Source organism: Aotus nancymaae, unplaced genomic scaffold (assembly GCF_030222135.1).
Source record: "Aotus nancymaae isolate 86718 unplaced genomic scaffold, 86718_ANA_hifiasm-v0.15.2.pri h1tg000029l, whole genome shotgun sequence".
NCBI lineage: Eukaryota > Metazoa > Chordata > Mammalia > Primates > Aotidae > Aotus > Aotus nancymaae.
In genome coordinates, this window is record NW_026988442.1 from 20,817,839 (window position 1) to 20,842,056 (window position 24,218).

A 24,218-nucleotide genomic window follows, 5' to 3' on the forward strand; every position below is an offset into this window, starting at 1 on the left:
CTTATTTCAAAAGCTGGGTTAGTTCATTTACTTATGTATAAAGTAATTGTAATTATTGTTTCACAAGATGCCATGAGAAAAGGGCTTCTGTGGTCCCTATTACTAATATATAATAATCATCATAACTGCTTTTCTTTTTAGCAAATTATAATGCTCTAATGACTAAAACAAATTCTAATACTAAAATCAAGTTAGGAGTATTTGGATTTGATATAAAAATATAAAGAAAATTAAAATATCTCTACTCAAATTCTCAGTAAACACGGCTAACTAGTTTTTTAAAATTAAAAACCTAACTTTGATAATCATGATAATAAAAATAATTTTTAAAAATTTGAAGGATAAACATAAACCCAATCTAACTACTTGTCACCCTTTCCCCCACCAATCTGAAATATTATGCACACATTTTTTACTTAATTTTTAACTATAAAGATAAAATATAATTTAAATAAAATTTAAGAAAATAAATCTATAACTTTCTATACCTTCTCATTTAGTCTAGATACTTTATACATATTTTTATCATTATGAGCACATACTTGTGCTTTTTTCACCAAACACTGCATTATAAACATTTTTGTTACACAAGCTTTATAATTATAACATTTGATAGCTGCCTAATAATGTTCCACAATAGATTTGACTCATCCACCCCTGCTGCTGAACAGCATACCAATCTCAAGGGTGACAGTGAAATGAACATCTCTGGGCATACAGGATGTTTTTCTTCTGTCAGATTATTTCCTGAGGTTAAGTGCACAGGAATGGGCTTACCATCAAAGAGCATCAACATTTCTAAGCTCCTTCATATATCTCATTGGCAAACATTTTAAATCAAGTGCTTGATAATCCCAAATCAGAGAAACTAAGAATACTACAGTTACGGATCCAGTAAGAAAATCAGATTTTCAGACAGGTTATGGAAGACATCAAGTAGAATATCTGAAAGCACAAATGACAAAAGAAAAAACAGATAAACTGGATGTCATTAAAATTAAAAACTTGTGTTCTTCAAAGGTCATCGTCAAGAAAGTGAAAAGATAGACAATCCACAAAAAGAAAAAAAAAGATTTGCAAATCATATATCTGGTAAAGTATACCCAGATTATGAAAAGATCTCTTACAACTCAACCATAGAAAGATAATTTTTAAATGAGTAAAAGGATTTGAACAGACATTTCTCCAAAGAAGATATACAAATGGCCAGTAAGCACATAAAAAAGTGCTTAACATCATCAGTCATTAGGAAAACACAAATCAAAACCACAATGAGATACTACTTCACATCCACCAAGATGGCTATAATTATAATGACAGATAACAAGTGTAGGTGAGGATACGGAGAAACTGGAACCCTCACATATTACTGATGAAAATGTAAAATAGTGTAGCTACTTTGGAAAACTGGCCGTTCCTCAAAATGTTAAACATAGAGTTGCCATAAAATCCAGCAATTTAATTCACAGGTATATACAGAGGATAAATGAAAACATGTCCCCCCCAAAATGTGTACACAAATGTTCATAGCAACATTATTCAAATAATGGCCAAAAGGTGGAAACAACCCAAATGTCTATCGGCTGATGAATGGGTAAATTAAATATGATATATCCACACAATGGATTACTGAGCCATAAAAAGGAATGAAGTTCTGACACATGCTGCAACATGGGTGATCCTAATGCTAAGTGAAAGAAGTCAGATGCAAAATGTCACATACTGTATGATTCCAATTATATGAAATGTCCAGAAAAGGCTAATCCATAGAGACAGATAGATTAGTGGCTGCCAGGGACTGAGGGTAGGGGAGAAGGGGGAGTGACAGCTAATGAGTCTCCAGACAATGAAAATGTTCTGATATTAGATAGTGGGGATGGCTGCACAACTCTGAATATGATAAAAACCTCAGAAAGGACATCAAAGCCAAGAAAGGTAGAGGACAGTAAATTATAGTACTCAGTTTTATAGAAGAAGGTTAGCATTTACATTTCTAAGGTATCAATGTTGGTGACACCATTCTGTGCTACTTCCGGACTCACCTTGGTATTATTTACTGCAGCCCTAGAGAAGCTGAACAGCAGTGGCTGTGAACATCAGGTTTGTCAGGGGAGAGAGAAGAGAGATGCAGACCTCCCATCTGGAAGCAGCACCAACACAAAGGAAAAAGAGCAGAAGGTCAGGCAGCAGAACTCAGGAGCAGCTAATTGCAGAGCCCTAGCGACATAACACAGGCACAGGGCCAGAACGGCTATTTGTAATGGGGACTGGGTTTCACCGAGGAAAAGGCAAATAGTGTTCCTGGTATTTTACTTACTAAGGCTGAGAAGCAGCCTTAGTAAGAAGCAACATGAAGATGGATTTGATTTTTGGCAATGGTCCCAATGTCATTCAAAATTGTCTTGGCCAGGTATAGTGGCTCACGTCTGTAATCCCAGCACTTTGGGAAGCCAAGGTAGGAGGATCATTTGAGGCCAGGAGCTTGAGATTAGCCTGGGAAAGATAGGAAGACCCCATCTCTACAAAAAATTTTTTAAAATTAGTTGGCCACAATGGTGTGTGCCTGTAGTCTCAGCTACTCAGAAAGCTGAGGTGGGAGGATCACCTATGCCCAAGAGTTTAAAGTTACAGTAAGCAAGGATGGTGCCACTATACTCCAGCCTGGATGATAGAGCGAAACTCTGTTTCTTACAAAAACAAAAAAAATTAAGTCTCAAATTAGCCCTAAATAATCATTCAAATAAATGACCAAGGAGGGTAGCACTGCTAACTATGCTCTGGGTAGATGGATCATTGACTACAGGCAATTACGAAAAAGCAGTAGTAGTGGCAGTGGCACCCACAGCCAGTGTTTACTGAGTGTTTCATATTGTTGGAGTGCTTTTATACACATTTCCTCATTTCACTTATAAACGCAAGAAGAGGCACTATAATCATTCCCATTTTACAGACAAGAAGGACAAGGTTCAGAAAAGTGCAGTAACTGCCTGAAGCACACACAATTAGGAAACAGCAGAGGCTGCGTAAGAACCTGGGCAGTCTCGCTCCAAAGCCTGCAACTTCAACCATTCCACACAGTGAGCTCTCCGAGAAATCTCCAGATTGTTGCAGTAAGGGCTGCAGACCTCTTGAAGTAATATTTTCCCCCAGCATTTATTAGGAAAATTTTAAACAAACAGCAAAGTTGAAAGAGATTGAACACCCATATCCCCACCACCTGGATGCTTACTGAGGTTGGCTGTTTTTAGCAACATTACCCATTTAGGTAAGCTTGGGTTTATTTGTCTTTTTTTTTTTTTTTTGTCCAGAGTCTCACTCTGTTGTCAGGCTGGAGTGTAGTGGCGTGATCTCAGCTCACTACAACCTTTCCATCCCAGGTTCAAGCTATTCTCCTGCCTCAGCCTCCTGAGTAGCTGGGATTACAGCCAGGCACCATCATGCCCAGCTAATTTTTGTATTTTTTAGTAGAGACAGGGTTTCACCATGTTGGCCAGGATGGTCTCGATCTCTTGACCTCATGATCTGCCCACCTGGGTCTCCCAAAGTGCTGGGATTATAAGCGTGAGCCACCATGCCTGGCCTGTTATGTATTTTTAAAGGGGTTAAAAGTGGTACTTAAAGAATAAAGTTCCAATTATCTAGAAAATCATTCGTCCAAAAGACACTCATGGAGCGTGTCTGATAAATGAAGCACTAACATGTGGAAACATGCTATTTTCTAAGTCAAGCCCTGGTGAAGTAAGCTGATAGAAATGTAAGGTGCTGCCAAAGAGATTCGGAAGGAAAGGCCAGGTGACAACTGCATTTTGTCATTCTTTGTACAATCCTTTATATATCCTGTCTTGAAATTTTCTGCTTTGTAAATGGATCTTTTAAATGGGGCCGGGTGCGGTGGCTTACATCTGTAATTCCAGCACTTGGGAGGCTGAGATGAGTGGATCACTTGAGGTCAGGAGTTCAAGACCAGCCTGGCCAACATGGTGAAATCCATCTCTACTAAAAACACAAAAAATTAGCCAGGTGTGGTGGCACATGCCTATAATCCCAGCTACTCGGGAAGCTAAGGCAGGAGAATCTCTTGAACCTGGGAGGCAGAGGTTGCAGTGAGCCAAGATCATGCCACTGTACTCTAGCCTGGGTGACAGAATGAGATTTTTTTCTCAAAAAATAAAATGTGGTGGGGGGGGTAGGGGGAAATAAAAACAAAAGTGCATAACTTTTTTTTTTTAAATCTATCTTTGGGAACTGATAATTGCTCAATTCACTAAATTAGCAAAGCTGCAGTTAATAGCCACTATACTTCAACGCTGCAGTATATATGTGTGAGTTTTTTAGATAAAAATCTTGAGTGTTTAGCTTTAAATTATAGACTGAATTAGGAACTTTAAAAAATTATGAGGAATGAATTGGAAGAACAATAAGAAATCAATGAAGAAATTCAAATATTTAGAAAGCAACTCTTGACAAACTCTTTCCAAGTGTTATAATTGTCAGCCTGCAGCCTCTCTTGGACATATCACCCAGGATTTATCATGAAAAACAGAAATAATGATAGAAGCTGACAGAATTACAGAAACATAACTATAGTGAGAGATTTTAAGATAATGCTCTTGTTCTTTGAAAGGTCAAGTGGACAAACAAAAAAGATGCGAAGAATGTGACTACTATAATGAGGTTGATCTGACAGATATGAGTACAGTATTGAATACTCTACAGTGATTGACTTCACATTCTTTTGAAAACACCATGAAACACATTTAAAAGTTAGTCATGGTATATAACAGACTACACACAGACCTCAACCCATTCCAAAATAAAAATTTATATATAGCATTCCACTATTTTTTTTATTGCTAGCAACAAAGACTTACTTTGAAATTTATCCTTTTTATTTCTGTTTCAAATTATGCTCTAAGTGGAAATTCATCTCTCTCAGAAAGAAAGAAATGTGAAAATCCTTCCTATTTGCCCCCAGAGATAAACCATTGTTAACAGTGGAGTATATATGATTTCAGGTATGCTTCCTAGGCATAGCTTACTATAATTAATTCTTTTTTTTTTTTTTTTGAGACGGAGTTTCACTCTTGTTACCCAGGCTGGAGTGCAATGGCGTGATCTCGGCTCACCGCAACCTCCGCCTCCTGGGTTCAGGCAATTCTCCTGCCTCAGCCTCCTGAGTAGCTGGGATTACAGGCACGCGCCACCATGCCCAGCTAATTTTTTGTATTAGTAGAGACGAGGTTTCACCATGTTGACCAGGATGGTCTCGATCTCTTGACCTCGTGATCCACCCGCCTCGGCCTCCCAAAGTGCTGGGATTACAGGCTTGAGCCACCGCGCCCAGCCTATAATTAATTCTTTTAAAAAAACAAAAATAAAATTGTATTTTTACACCCTATTTTGGCCCTGAGTTTTCTTCTCACAGTTATTTAATTTCAGTATCTTTCCATGTCAGTATCTCTGGTTTACCAGTCTTTTAAACAACTGCAGCATTCTAGGTTATGGATGCATCATAATTTACTTAACCATTCTCCTATTAGGAGACATTTGCATTTCTCCAGATTTTTAACTATTACAATGCTTGGTGACCATTCCCACACATATTTTTATACATTTGAGAATTTCTGAATTTCTTACAAGTAGAATTGCAGTGGCATTTAAAATATTGTTAGCGAAATACAAAACTGTCTTTCAAGTAAACTGTACTGATTTTCACTGTCACAACCAGAAAATTGAGGATGCTTGCTATCACTGCTTGCTATTTTTAGTCTTTGTTAATTTGATATATAAAACACTGATCACTATTATTTGGAACCTACATTTCTTTATGGGCAAGGTTGAAAATCTTTTCACATGTCATTGATCATTTTGTACAAAATTATCTTTTGTCCATTTTCCTACGGGATTTTAAGAGCTCTCTATATATTAAGAAAATTAGTTATTTTTTACCTGTCATAGATGAAGCTGGGGTTTTGTCTCTATTTTTTTGGAGCCCATCTACCACAGTTAGGCAGTAAATGATATTAAAGAATTACTGTTAATGTTGCTATGTACGATAATGGTATTTTGGTTATGTTATAAACAAACGTCTTAATCAGTTAGTGATGCACACTCAAATATTTGTGGGTAAAATAATTTGTTATATGGGATTTACTGAGAGGAAAAACCCAACCCCCTCCCAGAAATAGGTAGAAATAAATGAAATAAATTTGACCATGAACTTATAATTGTTCAAGTTGGGTTGGGATATATATGGCTCATATATATGCTCCTATGTACATCTGACATTTTCTTTCTTTTCTTTTTTTTTGAGATGGAGTTTCCCTCTTGTTGCCCAGGATGGAGTGCAATGGCACAATCTTGGCTCACCGCAACCTCCACCTCCCAGGTTCAAGCAATCTCCTGCCTCAGCCTCCTGAGAAGCTGGGATTACAGGTCCCTGCCACCATGCCTGGCTAATTTTGAATTTTTAGCAGAGACAGGGTTTCTCCACGTTGGTCTCGAACTCCCAACCTCAGGTGATCCACCTGTCTCAGCCTCCCAAAGTGCTGGAATTATAGGCGTGAGCCACTGCGTCCAGTCTACATTTGACATTTTCATAATTAAAAAAACATTAAAAGCTCAAGACATTTAAAAAAAAATCTTGTATCATAAATGAAGCTTAAGTTTTAATTTTTAAAAAGCATTGTTTTAAATATTTCCTTCTTTCCTTCCTTTGTTAAACACTGATCTTGGAAACAAAAATCAGATGCAGCCACCCACCCTACTACTGCCCAAGCCAATCCTAAGTAAATCAGTTGGCTTTCTAGGAAGTTTCCATGACCGAACAGAAAACAGAATTCAATTCCATCACTCAAAGTGCCTGAAAGCCTGCAAAGCACTTCCATATCTCTCTCAATCCACTCCCATAGTCTCCCGAATTGGTTATTATTGCCCTTCCCTCATTGCTGCATTGAGGAGATCTTGAGCAAGAAAGGGCAGGTGAAATGACCAGGTATCTTTGGCAGCATATCTTTGGCAGAGTCAGATATTCTGATTCTAAATTCAATGTTCTCTTTTAGACTATATTCACTCTGAATACCAACTAAACAATAAATCTACCACCTGTAACTATTTTGACATTTTTTTCTTAGAGAGGGTTCACAGATTTTATAAGCTGAATTATTCTAGTATTTTGTTTTGTTCTTAACTAAAAAGGCTTGACAATGTAGTCCTAACTACTTGAGAGGCTGAGGCGGGAGGATCTCATGAGCCCAGGAGTTTGAGGCTGAAGTGAGAGTTCTGGTTACATCATTGCATTCCAGAAGTGTGGCAACAGAGTAAGACCTTGTCTCCTAAAAATGAAAAAAGAGGCTGGACCAGTGGCAACCTGTAATCCTAGCACTCTGGGAAACCAAGGAAGGAGGATTGCTTGAGTCCAGGAGTTTGAGAACAGCCTGGGCAACATAAGGAGACTTCATCACGTAAAAAAACTTGAAAACTAGCTGGCTTGGTGGCACACACACTTGTAGTCGCAGCTAATTGGGAAGCTGAGGTGGGATGATTGCTTAAGCCTGGGAGGTCATGGCTGCAGTGAGCCAGGATTATGCTATTGCACTTTGCCAGGGCAACAGAGCAAGACCTTGTTTCTAAATAAATAAATAAATAAGGGGAAAAAAAAGCTTGACAGTTATTATGATCCTTAATATTTATAACACTTTTATACTGTCAGAAAAGGGTCTGTATTACTTCCTCTTACATATTAATACAGAACTCTTTTAAAGTGAGACTTGGTGATTAGACCACAGTAAGTCAGTAGGACTCTCTAACAAAAAGAACACATGGAAAACTGTCCCTCCTCAGAAATGTGTGTGGGCAGGACCTTGGCAGTCAAGTAAGTGGATCTGCTGGTTGGAATTGTCAGATTTATGCTGAAAACAAAAAAGTTAACAAAAGAATTCAAGTCTATTTCCAACCCCAAATCCTCAAGTGTCAAAGCAATGTCAAACCCAGAGCTGGCCCCGATTTGCCCTCTGGTTACTTAAGGGTCACAATACTTTCTGCATTTAGTAATCACCATCAGTTATGGGCTCAAGGTTAGAGCTCTCTACTTGTTTCCCTCCCTCAAACAATTCTTATTTTTGTCTAGTCACCAAGAGAAATAGCCTACTCTACTTAGATATTATCACCTCTAAAGTAAACACTAATTCTTCTTTCGTAAGCTCAGAAGGTGATTGTGATATAAATACAAAGGCCTCAGAGTTAAAGAGAGTTTAGAGATCATATATTTCAACCACTCACCTTTTGCATGAATTTTACCTTGAAGTATCACTACACGACGTGGTTAGGATGGCCTATACCTGAACATCTCCAAAGATAGGGAGCTTGGCACCTACTGACACTAGAAAGATGTTTGAAATGGTTCCTTGCTGTAAGCACCAAAAACAACAACAAAACCTTCCTATAAGTTTTATTTGCTAAATTTATTTTTTCTCTTGAATAGAGTTGAGGACTTACTATGTGCTAGGCATTGGGTATACAAGGATTTTTGAAAAGATGCTAGCTAGCTCTATAATTCAAGAAGCTAACAGTCTGTTGTGGTTATTAAGCTGTCCACCAGGGCTCTAGGTCTTGCTCTCCACTGCATGCATTGGATTTCCCTGCCTACTTGGAGTTAGGTGAAACCAATAAAACCTGAACAAATGTGTCACCTCCAGAGGAAAGTTTTAGGAGAAAGTATAGGCTTTGCCTCACTATTTATTCTCTGGCCTGCAGCTGGTTATGTTCCAGATAGTGGCTACTCTATTAGCCTGAGTCCTAAAAGAACAATAGCTGACCCTTCATGTACATGCAGTATGAACAAGAAATAACCTTTGTCACTTTAAGCTACTGACGTTTTTAGAGTAGCTTGTTACTACAGCCCATCCTGACTGACACATCGTCTAAAGGTAGACAAACAAAATCATCAGCAAAATGATCAACAAAGTCATCGACGAAATCAGACAATAAGCTCAGTGATGTAGTGGAAGCATGCACAAAGTTCTGTGGGGCACAGGAAAAGACTTTCTACCCACCCCTGTCTTCCGGGGAACTTGGGGTAAGGCCTCATAGAGGGGGTTATTTTTGAATTAGAGCTTGAAGGATGAATAAATATTGCCAAGTAGCCAAGTTGAGAAAACGGTGTTCTAGACAAAGTGAACACTTTATACAAAACCACAGAGGGAAAGGAAAACATGGCATGCTTGAAGAGCTAGAAGGAATTCCGTTTTGCTGGTGTACAAATCTGAATGTGGTAGATTTCCTATGAAGCTGCTACAGCCAAAGCTTCAGGGACCCTCAATTCACTTGCACAGGCACCTTCCAAAGCCTGTATCTCACTTTATATCTTTATAATTTTATTCTTAGATTTTTTTCTTAGGAGGGGCCCCTTACTAAGTTCCACAAAAGCTGGGTCTGCTCGTGATGGATGAGGTTGGAGGAACAGGAGGTGATTCTATGTACACAAATAAAATATTTGATTTTCTACATGACACATTTTTCTTTCTTTTTTTTTTTTTTTTTTTTGAGACAAGTTCTCACTCTATCACTCAGGGTGGAGTGCAGTGGTGCGATCATAGTTTTCTACAGCCTTGACCTCCCAGGCTCAAATAGTCCACCAGCTTCAACCTCCCAAGTAGCCAATACTACAGGTGCGCACTACCATGCCCAGCTAATTTTTGTAGAGATGGGGTTTTGCCATGGTGCCCAGGCTGATCTTGAACTCCTGGACTCAAGTGATCCGCCCGCCTTGGCCTCCCAAAGTGCGAGGATTACAAGCATGAGCCACTGTTCCCAGCTGATACATTTTTCAACATTGGGGGAAAAATATCACGTTCCCTAAAAGTCTTCTTTTCCCCTAAACCAATAATCCTCAGTTCCTGCACTTTGTGTGACTAGGATAGAGATTCCACACCTCTATCCGCTGTTTTTCTCTGAATGTGCTCTTATTTCTCTATACCCTTCTAAAGAGTGGCATCTAAATCTAAATCTAATTTTCCAGATACAGTCTAAGTGTATTTATCACCTTCCTTAAACTTTCTCATGTCACATTTAATCTTTCACAAGTTTTTACCTAAATGATGCCACATTACTTATAATGTGAGATTCCCCAGAAAAATATGGATCAATGCTTTGGATTTAATCCACATCACCAGGACTGGTACAACACCTGCTTGTTTCAATTTAGGTTTGGCAGAATTTGAGGAACCAGTTTGTAGAGAAAACACAGTTAATTCATTTAACAAATGTTTATTAAGTGCCTTTCCTATGTCAGACACTGTTCTGGGGGAAGACAAAAAAGACAAATAGAAATCTCTGCCTTCCTAGAATTTACATTCTAGTTTGAGGGAGAGAGATAATAAAATAAGTAAATGAAATTATGTGTCGGAGAGTAAAAAGTGCAAGGAACAAAAGTATAGCAGGGAAAGGTTGAAGAAGTGTGGACTGTGGGAGGGGTGAGACTGCAATTTAGATATACAGTGGTCAGAAGAGACCTCACTGAGAATGTGACACTGTAGCCAATACTCACCGAGGTGTGGAAGTGAGCCATCTGGATATGTGGGGAAGCACACTCCAGGCAGAGGCATCAGCTGGTGCAAAGACCTTGAGGTGAGAATGTGCCTGACATGTTTAAAGACCAAGAAGGAGGCCAGTACAGCTGGACGGCAGTAGTAGAGAGACAGTAGTATGAGACAAGGTCAAAGAGGCTGGGCTGGGGTGGAGGGCAAGGAGGGGATCTGTGCAGGGCCACTGCCATGATCTGAGTCTCTCTGAGATGGGCTTTGAGCAGAAGGTTGGCGTGATCTGACATGTGTCCTTCAGCATGGCTCTGCTGGCTCTGTTTAGAATAGACTGTAGGAAAAACCAGTGGAGAAGCAGGAAAACCTGTTGGGTAGCAATCTAGGCAGGAGACAACAGCAGCATAGGCCAGGACAGTAGAGATGGAGGTAAGGAGAAGTGGCTGGATTCTGGATACATTCTGAAAGTAGAGCCTAAAAGATTTCCTAAAGGAATGGATAGGAGGATGTGAACATTGCACCCACAGGAATCAAGAATGACTCCAAGATTTTTTATTTAAGCAACTAGAAGGATGGTGTTGCCATCAACCAAGATAGGTTTGAACATGGGAAGCTGTGTGAAAAAAGTAAAAGCAAATCTGTGCTGCTAAAACTAGGTCCTTTTCCAGGGGAAAAACTGGATTGAACTGGTTTGGTCAAAAGTGTTACAGGGAATTAATGGGTCAGACTGCTAATGAGCAAGGAGGCTGTGTAGTGCCAATATTGCCAATGAAAAGACTCTGGTCTTTGCCAAAACCTGTGCAAATCTACAGAGAAACTACAGAAAGTGGGGATGGGGGGAGGCTGGGAGCAAACCTAGGGTATTAAAAGAGCCAAGTAGTTAGAAATTGCACTCTAGGAGGTGTGAGACAGCTCCTTTCAAAGTTAAACATGTTACTTTAAATGTACTTGCATCCTAAATTTTGTTCCAAGTACAAAGTAAATTACTTTATTAAATTTAAAACTAGGCATTAAAAAAGACATTGTTCTAGATGTGGTTTTACTTCTGAGATTACATTTGTTTTGTTTTAATTGAAAATTTCCAGTGTGGGCCAGAGAGTTTACAGGGTAAATAGCTTGCAGGCTGGTGAGCTCACTTGAACCTCTCAAGAACGTTTAAAAAAAAAAATTTCTCTCTGGCTCACCCCTGTAGATAAGATGTTTCTACTCGCTCTTCCGAGCTTAGTCTGTATTGATGATTTTCTTCAATGGCCTCACTACAAAGTCCAGCAAGATCTTACATGCAAGAAAAAATGCTCAATTTCAATCACAGTAAGAGAAATACAAATTAAAATTACTCTGATTATTTTTCTTTCACTTACTTTGGAAAGGCTTGAAACGTTGGATAATATCCTGAGTTGGCAAGGGTTTGCAGAAATAGGCACTCTCACACACTGTGTGCTGTAGTGAAAACTGGTAAGACTTCTATTAAGAAGTATTTAACAAGAACAAAATTAGAATTCCCTGACTCACCAGTTCTGCCTCTAGAAAGGTAGCCTGCTGATATACTTTGCACATATGTGAAGTCATACATGTATAAGATAATCCACTGTCAGTATGATAATGACAAAAGACTGGAAATAACCTACTCGCCCACCAACAGGAGACAGTCAAACCATTATGGCACATATATACAATGGAATAATATACACTTATGAAAAAGAATGAGGGACGTGCCTTTTATAATGCTATGGATTAACCTTCAAGATACCTTGATATTTGTTAAGTTTTTAAAAAAGCAAAGCACAAAATAAAAATTATACACTAGAAATATCTCTAGGAAAATATGTGAGAAACTAATAGTGTTTGCCCTTGGGGAGGGGAAGAGGGAGTTAGTAAGGGAAGCTTTTCCTTTAGCCCCTTTTAAATTTTGAACATTGTTAATGTGCTAGGTATTCAAAACAAAAAATTTAAATTTGAATAAATACAGAAGTCGAAAAAATGTTAGCACATTTCCCAAAATACATGAGTTCTTACAAATAACAAGTGAGAAAGTGAGAAGCTAATGGTGTCAGAGCAGAGGTCCTTATAGCATATGCAACTGGGTCAAATACCAAGTAGCGTTCCTTTACATTTCAAACTTCTAATAGCTACAGATGAACTTTTTGTTTAACTTCTGTAGAGGTGCACATGAGCACTTCACTTAAAACTATATATATTCCATTTGCCTCTGGCCATATAAAAGCCATAGTTCTAAAATAACTTAAAAATATACAATATATAAAACAAAAAATCAATAAAAGAACAAAACAAAAAGAAATATTCAATATGGACGAATGGGACAATATATGCAGTCCAACTTCTTTCCTAATTAAAAAATCCTACAGCAATCTGTTATCCAGTCTCCAACTGAGTATCTCCCAAGTCTGAGAGCTCATTATCATTTATGACAATTTATTACAAAGTCCCTTTCTTAGCTGGACCTGGTTTCCAGCTTTTAGATGTCTTTTGGACATAAGATAAATCAACTCTTTATTACATGACTAGTCAACTCTGTTTTCTATATATCAGCTTTTTACGAAGTTGAAGATCATTTCCTCTTTTAGATATTTACCTCTGCAGCTAAGTATCCTGAATTCATTCCACATGCTAACAACCTTCTCTTTGAATACATTCTAATTTGTCTTCATTTCTCTCAAAACGTGGCAATTAGAACTGAACAAAACATTCAAGACATAGCCCAACCAGAAGAGAATTAAATGGAAGCTGTGTTTTCATCATCCTATTACCATTACTAATACTACCAAAAACTGATCTAGTTACACACTTTCTATTTTTTTCCCCCCACACAGAGGAGGACTTTGAGGTGAAGTGACCCAGTGGGACAAGGGAGCACTGCTGGAATTAAGCAGGACTAGGATTCTTTCAACACAAGGCCATTTGGATACACATTTTCAGACACTCATTTATAATTCCAACAGAGGACTTCTGGGCTATCTTCCCCTTTGCCTCTTTGAAATCTACCTTCTTGTCTTAAGAAAGGAATTTTAGACCTTCTCTGAACATCCTATCTAAATGTCTTTGTTGGTTCCCCCAAATCCAAGCTGAATTATTCTCTATCACAGCATCCTAATTGTTTCTTTCATAACATTTATCAAAATTTGTCTGGATCTTCATCTGATTCTTTTCCTGCCTACTGTCTTTCACTTTGGCTAGGCCATAAGCACTGTAAGTAAGGTCAGGGCCTATATCCATTGTTTCTCTAGCATATAGCACAATGCCTGACATATAATAATCATTTTTAGTGAGTGAATGGGTAAATAAATGGAAGCTGATAATGCAGTTAAGACTCTAACAACAGACAGAGCTGTGTTTGTGTCCTAGAGCCCTACTACTGTGGTGGACTGTGCATTCCTGGGAAAATGACTTAAGATCTCACAATCTGTTCCTCTTAGGTAAAATGAGGAGCTATTAATGCCTACCTCACAGAGCTGACATGATATTCAGTGAATTGATGAAAAGCACACAAAGGATTTTAGCATGCTGTCTGGTATACAGAAAACATTCAATAGATCATACTTACTGCAGTTATTGCTGCTGTTCTAATTACCACTACATCCCACTAAGAGGCTGGCCACTGAAGGATGGCAATTAACTGTAATAGCTAGAGGTACATCAGCTGTTTTATCCAGCCTACCTTTCTTTTTTAAAGATTGCGGTAAAAAACACATAACATAAAATTTATTGTCTTAACCATTTTTTTTTTTTTTCTGAGACGGAGTCTTGCTCTGTCGCCCAGGATGGAGTGCAGTGGCATGATCTTGGCTCACTGCAATGTCCGCCTCCCAGGTTCAAGCAATTCTCCTGCCACAGGCTCCTGAGTAACTGGGACTACAGGTGTCCGCCACCATGTCCAGCTAATTTTCGTACTTTTAGCAGAGACAGGGTTTTGCCATGTTGGCCAGGCTGGTCTCGAACTCCTGACCTCAGGTGATCCACCCTCCTCGGCCTCCCAAAGTGCTAGGATTACAGGCATGAGCCACCACACCCGGCCTGTCTTAACCAATTTTAAGTGGACAGTTCCGTAGTGTTAAGCACATTCACATTGTTGATCAACAGATCCCCAGAACTTTTTCATCTTGCAAAACTGAAACGCTATACCCATCAAACAACTATTCCCCTTTCTCTCTTCCCCCAGCCCCTGGCAACTACCATTTCACTTTCTAAGAGTCTGACTACTTTAGATACCTCATATAAGTGAACTTATATTTCAAGATGTAGCCCAACAAGAAGAGAATGAAAAGTAAGCTGTTTTCATCATTCTACTACCACTACTAATAGTACCAGAAATCTATCTAGCTAAAAAAGTACTCATCTTTTTGTGTCTGGCTTATTTTACTTAGCATAAAGCCCACAAGGTTGTAGCATGTATAAGAATTTCCTATCATTTTAAGGCTAAATAATATTCCATGGTTTGTATATATCATATTTTTTTCCCATTCATCCATTGATGGACATTTAGGTTGCTTCCCCCTCTTGGTTATTGTGAATAATGCTGCAGTGAATACAGGTATGCAAATATCTCTTTGGATCTTATTTTGATTCTTTTGGGTAAATACTGTTTTTTCTTGTTTAAGCTCTCCACAATCTGATGATGCTGGCAGCCCAGCAGAAGTCACAGGAGTCATGTTTGTCTTCACCTTTTTTGATCTTGTCATCAAATTATCTTCCTCTCAAACTCAGTCCCTAGTCCTTTCTGATACCCTCCTGGTTCCTCTATCTTCAAGTGAATTCAACAGGTCAAATTTAAAATCTATTTTACTTGTCCAAAAGGGAAGGAAGCTATTAAACCTTTCCTATCCCTTTCTGTTGTAAGAACTCTACGTCCCTCATCCAGAGAAGGGCACTCCCCCTGGCCCAAGCAGAGTGAAGCTGTAGATATCCAGGGGCTAGCCCCCGGAACAATGAAGGGCTACGGCTCTGCCTTAGTTGGCCCAGGACAGTTTCTAAAACATTTACTTTATGAGTAATGTTTTGAATGCTATTAATATTTCATCAGGAAGTATCAGTTTCCCTTGACTGGTGAGATTAAGTCCCATTCACTGGGTTGATTAGCCTGATAATTAGAGCCAGGATATTTTTTTGCAAATCCCCTTCCAATCTTATGATGCCCAACTAATGGGAACAACTGGATTTGCAAAATAAAGTTCTGTGTTTTCCCAGAGCTCTTCATTTTCACATTATTGTCCTGGGGTAGGGGGCAGCAGAACAGAGATGCTGACAGCCAAATGGAAGATGAACTGGGAGGCTTCTGAGGACACTTACTTGCTCTGTCTTTGAGAAACCTTAGAGCATCAAGGTGAACCAAAAGGAGAGGAGAGGAATAGTTCTCAGTACCTGAGCCTTCTCTAATCTAAAAAGCAATAAAGTCAATCATAAATCATGAAAATGAGAGTGGCCGTGATGGTGCAAAATATAAAATTCTAACAACTATTTATCAGGAATGAAGTACACGTATCTCCCTATTCCCATCTCAACCTCCGTCCTGCAATACGTGAGTATGCATGCATGAACCCACACTCACCAGTGATACACTCAGGTGAAGAGTTGGGGGAAGAGTTAACTTCTGCTGCAAGATAGTTAGCATATTTATTTCCTTTCCATGAGCCTTCAGGAGACTAAATCAGAAGTCTCTAAGAGCTTCTCTTGATGTCATATATTCTGAGAATTGATACATCTAAGAACTGATGTAATGTGTCTGCCATTATAAATTTGGTAAAAGTTCTATTTATCTGTTTTTAGCAAAAGTACTGCTTTAATATTACATATTGGTTTGTTGTTGTTGTTTCTATGATAAACTTGGACAAGAAAATTTCTAGTCTATGTTTATCATAATGGTATTACTTGAAACACCACTTATATCTCATAAAAATATAAAAGATCCCCTAACTGGCCTCTCCCGTCTTCTTCCCCCACCCCATGGAGCCAGCCTGCCATTGTTCCACTTATTTAACTTCCTTGCTCATCAGTCTTTCATGCACTGCAGGCCCCATTCCTTCCTCCCCTTCTGCCCAAACCACTTGCACCAAGGTCATCAGTCAAGTGGCTCTTTCCAACTCCTTAAGAGTCTCAACCATTCAGGACCAATGGAATTTAAGACCCCTACTTCTACAACCTCTCCAAAGGAAGCAAACTCACTCATGCCCAGGACTTTGCAATCTCCTCTACCCAAGAGATTTCCAAATAATCCTTGCCAGCCCTGACCTATCTGCCAAGTTCCAAATCCTTTACTTCCAACTGCCATTTGTCCCTGCAGGTTTTAAAAAACTGCACACGTAAATTTCTGCCTTCTTTGACCTTGGCAATCACCCTTCCAAAAAACAAAACAAGCAAATAAAAATATAGCCTAGGTTTACTGCATAGATCTTCATCTCACCTCTTACCACTTAGTGAGATGTCTTAGTCCATTTGGGCTGCTATAACAAAAATACCATAGACTGGATGGCATATAAACAACATAAATGTATTTCTCACAGTTCTTGAGACCAGGAAGTCCAAGATGAAGGTGCTGGCACATTCAGTGTCTGGTGAGGGCCTGCTTCCTCATAGACAGACAACTTCCCACTGTCCTCACATGGCAGAAGGAACCAAGGAGTGTCTGGGATCTCTTTCATAAGGGCCCTAATCCCATTCATGACAGCTCCACCCTAGTGACCTAATTACCCTCCAAAGGCCTCAATTCCTAAGACAATCACATTAGGGATTAAAATTTCAACATACATATAAATTTTAGGGGGATACATTCAGTCCATTGCACCATCCATCCTGATTTCCAAGCATACTTATATTTTTTTATTTTTCCTAGTTTCCTTTATTCACATCTCTCTTCTTTTTCTCTTTTCCCATATGAAATGTTAATGGTCTCAGAAGCAATTACATCTTTCTTGGTGGAGGGCCTTTTAAAAATTGTGGTGAAATACACATAACATAAAATTTACCATCTTAATCATTTTTAGGTGGAGAGTTCAGTAGTATTAACATATTCACATTGTTGTGCAACCATCATCACCATCTGCCTCCAGAACTCTTCATCTTACAAAACTGAAACCCTACACCCATTAAACAATAACTCCCATTTCCTGACCACCCCTGACTCCTTGCAACTACTATTCTGCTTTCTGACTCTGTAGATTTGACTACTCTAGGCATTTTATGTAAGTGGACTCATACAGTATTTGCCTTTTTATAACTGACCAATTTAACTTACAATAACATCCTCAAGGCTCATCCATAGTATACATCAGGATTTACTTCCTTTTAAAGGCTGAATAATATCCCCCTGTATGTATATACCACATTTTATCCATTCATCTATCAATGAACACTTGGGTTGCTTCTACCTTTTGCCTATTGTGAATAATGTTGCTATGAACATGGACATACAATCTCTTTGAGTCTCTACTATCAACTCTTCGGGGTATTTACCCAGAAGTGGTATTGCTGAATCACATGGTTAATCTATTTATAATTTCTTGAGGAATTGCCATACTGTTTTCCATAACAGCTGCACCATTTTACATTCCCACCAACAGTTCGCTGAGTTCCCAAGAGTTCTCCACATCAATGCCAATACTTATTTTCTGGGTTTTTTTTTTTTTTTTTCCCAGAGTTGCCATCCTAATGGGTGTGAGGTTGTATCTCACTGTGGTTTTGATTTGTATTGCCCTAATTACACTAACGTTGAGCATGTTTAATGTGCTTATTGTTCATTTGTGTATCTTCTTTGAAGAAATGTCTATTCAATTCCTTTGACCATTTTAATTAGGTTGTCTGTGTTTTTTGTTGTTGTTTTTGTTCGGTTGTAGGAATTATATGTTCTTGATATTACCCCTTTATTAGACACATGGTGTGCAAGTGTAATGAAGCTTTTCTCTTCTGTTTTCTTCTAAGCATTTTATAGTTTTAGATTTTTTGTTTAGGTCTTTGATTCATTTTAACTTTTACATATGGTGTAAGGTAAGGTTCCAATTCCATTATTTTCCATGTAGATATCCAGTTTTCCAGCACCATTTGTTGAAAACACTGTCCCATTCCCATTGAAAGGTCTTGGCATCCTTGTAAAAAAATCATTTGACCATATGTGTGAGGGTTTATTTCTGGTCTCTCCATTCTATTCCATTGTTCTATATCCCTTCATTAATAATTTTAAATATTGAATACGTGTTGAAATAATATTTTGGATGTATTGGGTTAAATACAGTCTTAAATTAATTTTGCCTTTTTTCTTAACTGTTTCAATATGGCTCATAGGACATTTATCATCACATATTGGCTCTCATTATATTTCTGTTAGACAGCACTGCCTAGATGCTTCAAACTAGAGCCACTGGGCAGTGTGGAGAGCAGAGCAACAGTTAACATCATGGGATTAGATGATCATCTGAAAGCTCCCCTCCTCTTGTATTTATCATTATAGTACTTAGGGAGCAGGATATCACTATGGCTGAGAATTGAGGCTTCTCAGTCAGGTAAGTCCAGGTTGCAAGACCTGCCCTGTCCAACACAGCAGCCACTAGCCATAGGTACTCATGTGTGTACTGAGTACCTGAAATGTGGCTAATGTGAATTAAGATGTACAATATAAATGTAAAATACAGACCAGATTTCAAAGAGTCAGTATCAAAGTAAAATAATCTAGTTAATAACTTTTATACCAGCTACATGTTAAAATACTAGTATTTCTGATAAATTGGGCTAAATAAACTATATTATTAAAATTAATTTGACTTGTTTTTCTTAGTAGGCTATTTGTTAGATCAGGTTCACATCAAAATTAAGCAGAAGGTATAGATATTTCCCATATACCCACTGCCCCACACATGCATAGCCTACTCGATTATCAACATCCCCCACCAGAACGGTATATTTGTTACAAGTGAGGAATCTACACTGACACATCATTATCACCCAAAGTCCACAGTTTACATTAGGGTTCACTCTTGGTGTACATTCTATGGGTTTGGACAAATTTATAATGATATATATACACAGTTAGTTATAATATCATACAAAATAGTTCTACTGCTCTAAAAATCTTCTGTGGTCTGCCTGTTCACCCCTCCCTCCTCCCTAACCCCTGGCAACCACTGATCATTTTACTGTCTGTATAGTTTTGCCTTTTCCAGAATGTTATATAGTTGGAATCATACAGGTATGTTGCCTTTCTGGATTGGCTTCTTTCACTTAGTAATATGCATGTAATCTCCCTCCCCTCCATGGCTTTTTATTGCTTTGATAACTTATTTTTTGACTTGCTAATTTTGCTTTTTAAAAATGTGGCTCCTAAAACATTTTAAATGACATATGCATCTCACTTTATGTTTCTGTTGAACATTTCTTGGCTTGGCATGGGCAGTTTTTCTTAGTATGGTATCTGCCTGTCTCTCCAGTCACTCAAGTCCAAGCCTGGCTGTACTTGGGTTTGCTGCAACCTAAACACACCAGCCTCCTTGCCTTCACACATACTAGAGTCCCTTTATTAGAGTTCTTTAACCCTCTCCTTACCTGAAGACTAATTCATGCTCAGATCTAATTCAAATATGGCATCTTCAGTGAAGGCTTTTTAAACTTCCACTGTATCTAAACCATCTTTTATAGCATATTCTACCTTATAATTTTTTATATATATGGCTTTCTCTCCAGACTGTGAACTCCTTGAATTAGGCCCCATGTTTTGTTCACCTTTGGGTCCTCAATCACTAGTACAGAGCCTGACACACAATAGGCATTCAGAGATGTTAATTAATGAATGAATAAAACACAGGAAAATTTCTGCAACATATTCACTTACAATCAAATAGCTTAGAAAAGAACCTCAAATGCCATAAACCAGACTGTAAAAGTCTATCAGGCAATAGCTAGAATTATTCACAAGCTAAAATTTGTATTTTAAGTCAAAACAACACATTAATCAATAATATTATAAAGTGTGTCACAATGAAAAGATGGTAAAGCAGCTACTAATGGTTAATGATAGTGATTGGCCTGAAGATGCGGGAACTAGCTATGGAAACTAGATGGTTAAAACAACCGCATTCCATATCCATTAAATGCTGACAGCCCAGACCCCACCAAAATAGAGGCAGTGAAACTGCCTTTGAAGTAGTTTTCAAAGGAAGCCACCAAGATGATTAAAGGGTTGGAAAATGAGATTTATGGGTAATGGCTACAGAAACTAAGACAATTTTGCCTAGGCAAGAGAAAAGGCCGAATGGTGACTTAATAACCATCTTCAATCATTGTTATTACACAGAGGATGATGACCAGATGGTCTCTATTTTCACCAAAGAAAGAATATTGAAAATAGACTTAAGCTACAGCATTAAAAAAAACTGTCTAGTTTTAAACAAAGAACTCAGTGGTTAAGAACTAGTATATAGCAAAGCAGACCTGGGAGTGTGTGGTGTAGCCATTTCTGAACTCATCTGTTATGCTGGGAAAGCAGCAAATGGGTAGGGTGTGTTCAGGTCTTCAACAGTCTTGTTGAGGGCAAATTCTCAACTGGCTAGTGCTCAAATGAATCACGTAGCATACAACCACAGGAGTGGAAAAGAAAGAGATATGAAAATTGAAACACAGCACCCTCTGGTGTACATAGCTGTCTTTTAATCATGGAAAATTCTTGATACGTATCAGTATTTTTCAAAATATAAGGTCCAAACCATGACAGAGTCAGGAGAGACTTACACAAGGCTGGTCTTAGGGTTCGTTTAATCCCTACATCCATATTTATCAAACACCCCTATGCATTTCTCCATGTTACCAGGAAGTACCAGGAAGGCTGTTATACAAGCAACCTCAACTTCTGCCTATAGTAAACATGAATACTTCCCAATCACCTTTTGAATGCTGAATTCAGACTCTGATACAACTAGCTGGCACATGACCATGATGTCCTGAGGCATGATAACGTCTGCAAGATTATGTGAATTTTGCCCTGTGTTCAGGGGTATATGGCATATAAAAGTTAAGAAACACCTAAATGGGGGTGTTCCCTTAGACAATCTCCTTGCTATGTTGTGGTGTATACACCCTTCTTTACTGATCTGTGTCTCCCAAATGCCAGCAGGCCCCTTTTTACATCCTCCTAGGCTATATGCTGCAAAAAACTACTTCATATCCTTTTAAGTACAAAAGACATTCAACAAGCTCAAAAAGTTTGAGACCCAATCAAGAATCTCTTGCAGCCCTCTCAATATCTTTAGCCATCTTGGTGCCAGATGGGAACTTCATTCACATGACATACATACTTCCTTCATGTGACTGACCATTGCTAAGCAACTGGTATGTCCTAGGTGAATAAAACATAGGCCCTGTGTCTGAGATTCACAGTGCAGTGGGGTAACATAGATAGATACGGGTATAAATAGATGAGTTGAAGCTCAAGGCTCTACATGCGAAGAAGAAAGGAAAAAGGCAATGGAGACACCAGACAAAAACTATCAGGACATCAGAGCAGAACTTATATACTGTGAGAGAAGGACTTATGCTAAAAACAAGTCTTAAAGGATGAAAAGAAGTTGTCCAGGCAGAGGAGAGACGAGTATGTATCATTCTATGCATAAAGGTCCCAAGACATGTCACTTTTGGGAGAATGGAGCCACGTGGCACACTGTCCTCCTGTCCCAAAGGTCTCCTTGAAGAGACATGAAAATCCCACCTGAAGAACCTGACCCTTGCACATTACACATAGCACAGGCCTAAATGGCAACAAACAAGCAAACAAAAAATCCAACCCAGACTAGGCGCTAGTCTGATGGAAGCAAGACAGGCTGGAGTAGCAAAGGCTCTGGCTAAAAAGCTCAGCAGGAATCCTTTTTAGGGCCCCCTCCCCAGCAACATCTAACAGCCTCACTTGGGCCCAACTCCCTTGTTGCACTGGCGACACTGCATTGTAATTGTGGGTACAAGATTCCTCCCTCACAAGACTGTGGGCTAAGGCAAGAGCTCTACCTTTTTATTACTACATCTCTGACACCCAGCACATATGAAGCACAAGCGAAATTTGATGACTAAGCTAAGTAATTAGTTCATACGCATGATTAGGGTTTGAAAGGGCAGAATACTGGACCTATGATCTCAAATACCTTTCTCTATCTAGTTCACCTGGTTTTGTTCCTCCTCAGAAGCCATCTATCCTCACTTGGTTCATGTTTTCCTATCTCTCCATTTTATATACATAACCAACTCCCATTCTCCAATCAGGAAAAAGGGGAAGATATTCCTGTGCTCAAGAGTGGCCTAAGTTAAAGTGAAAAACAACCAAGTCAAAGAGGTAACAGGGAACGGGCTTCTCCAGTACTCAGAAGAATTTGAGATTACTGCCTCGCGAGGGAAAAAGAGAAACCCAACCCGATTACAGTGTAAAAATAGGTCACTGCTTGAATACAGCCCTTTGGTTACTGGCAGCAAGCCCCTTTTTGCTTTTGACTCCAGTGTCACAAGAAAGTGGCAGCATAGTCTCAGAATAAGGGCTCCAGAGCCAGCTGGCTGCTCCGCCTGGCCTTCCTGCTGGCATTCTAGAAGCAGCATTCAGGGCCAGGTACCTACTGGGGAGCTCAGTGAACCTTTGTCACTGCTGACATGAAATACCAGAGTTGGTAAGTTTCTTTGGTTTTGTTTTGAACAAACTGGGAGATAGTTCAAGGTTGTCCTTATGATAAGTCTCTCACTTGCATTCAGCTATACTTTGTTTAGTAGGAAATAAATGAACACAGTTCAGCTAGTTCACTTATCCGCATGCTCAACCAGCAGGCAGCCTCTTTTCCATGAGAGATATTTATAATTTTGAATGATTGTAATGCTGTACTTGCAGCAAACTTGGTGTGTGTGTATGCATGTGCACACATGGCTGGGAATGGGGGGTAGTGCCAAAATGTTGGTGTGTGGCAAAAACAAATACAAAAACAAAAAAAAACCCTGCTGTGTATAGCTAAAAAAAAGTGGCCAAGAATAGGCAGAACAGAAAATATGTTTTATTAACAAGCAGCATATTTTATAATAATGGTGATCAATACTTTTTAAACAGAAGGTTCTAGAGTGCACTTCTGATAGAATAATTCTAAGAAAGAGGTTCCAGAATGTCTACTTATGTATCCCCTTATAAAACAGAGCCCTGGCTTATACAGTAACTGGTGTACATGTCTCTTCTCTCCAATGAACTTTAAGATTTTTGATGTAAGGGTTCAGCGCTGCACTGCTCAGCTACACCAATGGTGATGTGCACACAGTGAGCACTCATTAAATACACCAATTACAGGAGTTCACTTGCAGTTTCTTGCTTACTACCAAAAACAGGGGTCAATCATTACAAGCATTCCCATCCAACATCCAATTTGTTGCATGGGGAATGAATTTCAGCTTGGGTCCCCTGCTATTAAAGCACTCAGTAACCAATATTTGTTTGCATTTATGTAGAACTCATAGATGTAGGACCTGAAAAGTTAAATGAACTTTAACATAGCCATCCAAATAAAATTAATTAGAATTTATATCTCAACTATTTCTAACAGAGTTTGAGTAGCAAGACTCAACGGAAGGAAAACAGAGTGATAACACATTTAGAAAAAGAGACAAAAAACAAGGAAGGGAGCAGGGAGGGTAGGCAGGAGGAGAGAAGGAGAAAGCAAAAGAAGGAGGGAGAGA

The 24,218-nt window shown here is 38.8% G+C and overlaps 1 protein-coding gene across 6 annotated transcripts in view; it reads right to left on the reverse strand.

Moving 5' to 3' along the window:
• The window catches only part of ZHX3 (zinc fingers and homeoboxes 3), an 80,395-nt gene that overhangs the window by 20,618 nt on the left and 35,559 nt on the right, over nucleotides 1-24,218 (reverse strand). For 2 of the 6 annotated variants that reach the window (XM_012455010.3, XM_012455008.3), the window contains exon 2: nucleotides 2,043-2,140. The exons of 3 other annotated variants lie outside the window; for them this stretch is intronic. The gene's annotated coding sequence lies outside the window, so the exon portion shown is untranslated. Of the gene's footprint in view, nucleotides 1-777; nucleotides 946-2,042; nucleotides 2,141-24,218 lie in introns of those variants that run through there. One more of the 6 variants, XM_064382438.1, reaches the window with a different exon arrangement.